The 6000-nt window shown below is 37.0% G+C and overlaps 1 long non-coding RNA gene across 1 annotated transcript in view; it reads left to right on the top strand.

Moving 5' to 3' along the window:
* Positions 1–5781, top strand: part of LOC117085680 — a 439146-nt gene extending 433365 nt beyond the window's left edge. Inside the window, exon 2 of the long non-coding RNA XR_004438049.1 lies at positions 5522–5781. This is a non-coding gene — a long non-coding RNA (uncharacterized LOC117085680). The remainder of the gene's footprint in view (positions 1–5521) is intronic.
* Positions 5782–6000: the final 219 nt, after the last annotated feature.

Here is a 6000-nt window from a genome sequence, read left to right on the forward strand (position 1 = left end):
CAAATTCTCTTATTTTATTTTTTCTTTTTAATATGAAATATCCTAATTTTTACTTTTGTTTTTGCTGTCCTGTTATTTATAACAGTCCCGTGTAACAATTTTATGAAGTTCTGGCAACTGTGAATTATCAGTTGGAAAATACTGCTCTAAGTTCATTTTATTTTTCATTTACTTATTTTTTATTATACTTTAAGTTTTAGGGTACATGTGCACAATGTGCGGGTTTGTTACATAGGTATACATGTGTCATGTTGGTTTGCTGCATCCATTAACTCATCATTTACATTAGGTATGTCTCCTAATGCTATTCCTCCTCCAGTCCCGCACTCCCTGACAGGCCCCAGTGTGTGATGTTCCCTGCCCTGTGTTCAAGTGTTCTCATTGTTTAATTCCCACCTATGAGTGAGAACATGCAGTGTTTAGTTTTCTGTCCTTGTGATAGTTTGCTGAGAATGATGGTTTCCAGCTTCATGCATGTCGCTGCAAAGGACATGAACTCATCCTTTTTTATGACTGCATAGTATTCCATGGTATATATGTGCCACATTTTCTTAATCTAGTCTATCATTGATGAACATTTGGGTTGGTTCCAAGTCTTTACTATTGTGAATAGTGCCACAATAAACATGCGTTTGCATGTGTCTTTATAGTAGTATGATTTATAATCCTTTTACTATAACCCCAGTAATGGGATCACTGGGTCAAATGGTATTTCTACTTCTAGATCCTTGAGGAATTGCCACACTGTCTTCCACAATGGTTGAACTAATTTACAGTCCCACCAACAGTGTAAAAGTGTTCCTACTTCTCCACATCCTCTCCACCATCTGTTGTTTCCTGACTTTTTAATGATCACTATTCCAACTGGTGTGAGATGGTATCTCATGGTGGTTTTGATTTGCATTTGTCTGATGACCAGTGATGATGAGCATTCTTTCACGTGTCTGTTGGCTGCATAAATGTCTTATTTTGAGAGGTGTCTGTTCATATGCTTTGCCCGCTTTTTGATGGGGTTGTTTTTTTCTTGTAAATTTGTTTAAGTTCTTTATAGATTCTGGGTATTAGCTCTTCATCAGATGGATAGATTGCAAAAATTTTCTCCCATTCTGTAGGTTGCCTGTTCACTCTGATGGCAGTTTCTTTTGCTGTGCAGAAGCTCTTTAGTTTAATTAGATCTCATTTGTCTATTTTGTCTTTTATTGCCATTGTTTTTGGTGTGTTAGTCATGAAGTCCTTGCCCATGCCTATGTCCTAAATGGTATTGCCTAGATTTTCTTCTAGGGTTTTTATGGTTTTAGGTCTTGCATTTAAATCTTTAATCCATCTTGAGTTAATTTTTGTATAAGGTGCAAGGAAGGGGTCCAGTTTCTGTTTTCTGCGTATACCTAGCCAGTTTTCGCAACACCATTTATTCAATAGGGAATCCTTTCCCCATTGCTTGTTTTTGTCAGGTTTGCAAAAGATCAGATGGTTGTAAATGTGTGGTGTTATTTCAGAGGCCTCTGTTCTGTTCCATTGGTCTATATATCTGTTTTGGTACCAGTTCCATGCTGTTTTGGTTACTGTAGCCTTGTAGTATAGTTTGAAGTCAGGTAGCGTGATCCCTCCAGATTTGTTCTTTTGTCTTAGGATTGTCTTGGCTATGTGGGCTCTATTTTGATTCCATATGAACTTTAAAGTAGTTTTTTCTAATTTTGTGAAGAAAGTCATTGGTAGCTTGTTGGGGATGGTGTTGAAGCTGTAAATTACCTTGGGCAGTATGACCATTTTCACAATATTGATTCTTCCTATCCATGAGCATGGAATGTTCTTCCATTTGTTTGTGTCCTCTTTTATTTCGTTGAGCAGTGGTTAATAGTTCTCCTTGAAGAGGTCCTCTTTGTAGCAACTGTGAATGGGAGTTCACTTATGACTTGACTGTTGGTTTGTCTGCTATTGGTCTAGTGGAATGCTTGTGATTTTTGCACATTGATTTTGTATCCTGAGACTTTGCTGAATTTACTTATCAGCTTAAGGAGATTTTGGGCTGAGATGATGGGCTTTTCTAAATATACAATCTTGTCATCTGCAAACAGGGACAATTTGACTTCTTCTTTTCCTAACTGAATATACTTTATTTCTTTATCTTGCATCATTGCCCTAGCCAGAACTTTCAATAGTATGTTGAATAAGAGTGGTGAAGAGAGGGCATCCCTGTCTTGTGCCAGTTTTCAAAGGGAATACTTCCAGTTTTTGCCCATTCAGTATGATATTGGCTGTGGGTTTTTCATAAATAGCTCTTATTATTTTGAGATACATTCCATCAATACCTAGTTTATTGAGAATTTTTATCATGAAGGGCTGTTGAATTTTGTCGAAGGCCTTTTCTGCATCTATTGAGATAATCATGTGGTTTTTGTCCTTGGTTTTGTTTATGTGATGGATTATGTTTATTGATTTGTGTATGTTGAACCAGCCTTGCCTCCCAGAGATGAAGCTGACTCAATCGTGGTGAATAAGCTTTTTGATGTGCTGCTGAATTCGGTTAGCCAGTATTTCATTGAGGATTTTCTCATTGATGTTCATCAGGGATATTGGTCTAAAATTCTCTTTTATTGTTGTGTCTTTGCCAGGCTTCAGTATCAGGATGATGTTGGCCTCATAAAATGAATTAGGGAGGATTCCCTCTTTTTCTGTTGATTGGAATAGTTTCAGAAGGAATGGTATCAGGTCCCCTTTGTACATCTGGTAGAATTCGGCTGGGAATCCATCTGATCTGGACTTCTTTTCGTTGGTAGGCTATTAATTATTGCCTCAATTTCAGAGCCTGTTATTGGTCTATTCAGAGATTCAACTTCTTCCTGATTTAGCCTTGGAAGGGTGTATGTGTCCAGGAATTTATCCTTTTCTTCTAGATTTTCTAGTTTATTTGCATAGAGGTGTTTATAGTATTCTCTGATGGTAATTTGTATGTCTGTTGGGTCAGTGGTGATAGCCCCTTTATCATTTTTTATTGTGTCTATTTGATTCTTCTCTCTTTTATTCTTTATTGGTCTTGCTGGCAGTCTATCAATTTTGTTAATCTTTTCAAAAAACCAGCTCCTGGATTCACTGATTTTTTGAAGGGTGTTTTGTGTCTCTATCTCCTTCAGTTCTGCTCTGATCTTAGTTATTTCTTGCCTTCTGCTAGCTTTTGAATTTATTTGTGTTTTCCATGTTAGAATGACAAAGTCACCTATTTAAGGTCACTGCCATATTGAACAACAACAAATCTAACATTGGAGGAATGTCTATGTTTTACAAACTGCCTTTACATTACTCTATTTCATCTTTAAGAACACCCCTATGAAGAAACACGACATGTTAAATAACTTTCCCAGTCATCCACTTGGTAATTTCTTTAAATTGAGTTTCACCTCAAGCTTATATGTCTCTTAAATTGTGAAATGTTTCCACTATATTGTAGGATATCATTTTAGAAATTTTAAGTATTTCTGTGAAGGCCCTTCATTTTGTGACATTGTTAACAACAGAGGTTATAACATCTCTTTTTTTGAACGAGTATTTGAAGTCACTATGCTCATTTTGCTTTTATGAATGCTGTAAATTAGTCATAAGTAAAAATAAGTGAAGCTATTTCAGTTCTTTTGAATAAAAAGGAAAGATTTTCTCAGTTCAGAAGGATAAAGACACAAGTCTGCTCAATGAGATGTAGTTACAAGATGGTGTGGCTTACTCCTAGCATGTACTGAATATCTATTTGTAAAATACTTGGAGATTTCTCCCCTGGTTTTTGTGAGTAAAAATCTGGTGGTTATCTCAGTTTGGTATTAATTGCTAGTGATTTGCTTGTAATAGCCTAATGATGGTGCCTACTAGAGGAAGATAACAAAAGAGAATGAGAGAAGGGAACCTTGTAGTAACAGCTCTTAGATTCTGTGAATGAAGAAATCCCAAGAGGAAACCGTAGTTAGTTACAACAATTAGCCAAGAGTGATTACACTGCAGAAAACAAGTATCCCACTTGTATTCTATCACTAACTAAAAGGCAAGAAAATACATTAAGGTAATGCAAGGTCTTAAACAAAGGACATGGTTATATTGTCTTCCTAATAAGAATAACAAAAATATCTGTCCTTATCACATAGTACATAGTATCTCCAGGGCTTTTCTGCTGATCAGGGAGGATAAAGTGTTTCTTAACAGAACACATAAATTATTTTCATTAGGAAATCGGGCAGCTTAAGACTCCATTAAGGCAGAAAAAAATAAGTGCAGAACCTGGAGAGTGGATCAAAAGAGCAAAGAAGAAATGGGGAATTTAAAAAAATGGTCTACGCTAGAGATCTGTAACAGATATGAGAGTCTCCACAGTGAGGGAGACTCTAGGACTGGTGGAGAAGCTCCAGGTATAAGGTAGTCTAGGCTAACCGAAATATAACAAGAAACGTACAGGAGAGTATATACATATGACAAAGGAAGACTAGGAGGAGAGGCAGTATATTTGTGGAGATACAAGAAAGGCTTCTCTTACAAAAGGAGAGGTCAACCAATGTGGGTTGGAATTGCTGGAAGGAAGATCCTTAAGATTGATTATTTGATTGTCTGCAATATGAAGACAATGGTATGTAGACTAGATGTAGACATTAAGGAAGTCAAGTGTTTTCTAAGATTATTTTTTGGGCTGACAGACTTTCTATACCTGATGTCTGATTGATGTCTACACTGATATTAATTCACTCTGATTATGAACCATATAAAGGAAATTGTAATCCATTCTGATTATAAACTATATATGGGAAATTGTTTTATAATGGAGAGAGTGTATACTATGTCTCAGTATATAATCATCTACTTTTCCTCTGATGCTTTAAGCCAGTCATATCACTTATTGTCAGCTTCCTGCTCACCCCTCAGACACCCCCTCCTGTCATAAGTATCAGACCGTCACATCATATTTGTCTCCATCTCTATCAGAACTCTTTACTCTTACTCCAAATACACTCTAACCTCTGACCTCTGCTTTTTCTTATTTGTATATATGTACCCTCAACCTATGAACTCTGATACTGTAAACCAAAATTAAAGTCTAAGCCCCACCCTGCCAACCATCTAAATGGACTTCCTCCTCAGCTAGGGATCTTTTAAAATTTAATCCAAGAGACTGTTTCAGGCCACAAGGGGAAGTGGGGGTCAGACATGCCTCACTATACTTCTCTGGCATAACATCACATAACAAATAAAATAAATCAAAATATTTTAATCCCAAATATATTTCCTTCTCCTATTTTGAAATAGCCCTGCAAAGTTTGTTCTTTGGGAAAAATCTACGTTCTGTAGAGTATCTCCTTTTCCCTTTTTCTTCTTTCCAAATCCAGGAGAGAATCAACTAAGAGTCAGGCACCCTTTTAAGTTCCATAAGAAAATATTTTACAACATGTTCTCTCTGAAGCCTGCTAGCTAAAAGCTTCCTCTGCACAATAAAACTTTGGTCTCCACAATTCTTTATCTTAACCCAAATATTCCTCTCTATTGATTCCAGGTCTTTGGATAAACTCAAACAATTGTCAACCAGAAAAACTTTTAAATCTACCTACAAGCTGGAAACCCCCTACTTCAAGTCATTCTGCCTTTCTGGACCAAACCAATGTATTTCTTAAACGTATTTGATTGAAGTCTTATGCCTTCCTAAAACAAGCTGCACCCTGACCACCTTGGAAACATGTTCTCAGGACCTCCTGAGGGCTGTGTCATGGGCCATGGTCACGCATATTTGGCTCAGAATAAATCTCTTTAAATGTTTTAGAGAGTTTGACTCTTTTTGTTGACAATACTATCCACCCTTTTCTTCAGATCATATATTCTATTGTTTATTTCTTTATTGAGTTGGAGTTTCGCTCCTGTTGCCCAGGCTGGAGTTCAATGGTGCGATCTCAGCTCACTGCAACCTCCGCCTCCTGGGTTTAAGCGATTCTCCTGCCAAGCAGCTGGGATTACAGGTGCCTGCCACCACGCCCGCTA

The sequence above is a fragment of the Trachypithecus francoisi genome, unplaced genomic scaffold (genome assembly GCF_009764315.1).
Source record: "Trachypithecus francoisi isolate TF-2019V2 unplaced genomic scaffold, Tfra_2.0 Lachesis_group1, whole genome shotgun sequence".
NCBI classification, from domain to species: Eukaryota; Metazoa; Chordata; class Mammalia; order Primates; family Cercopithecidae; genus Trachypithecus; species Trachypithecus francoisi.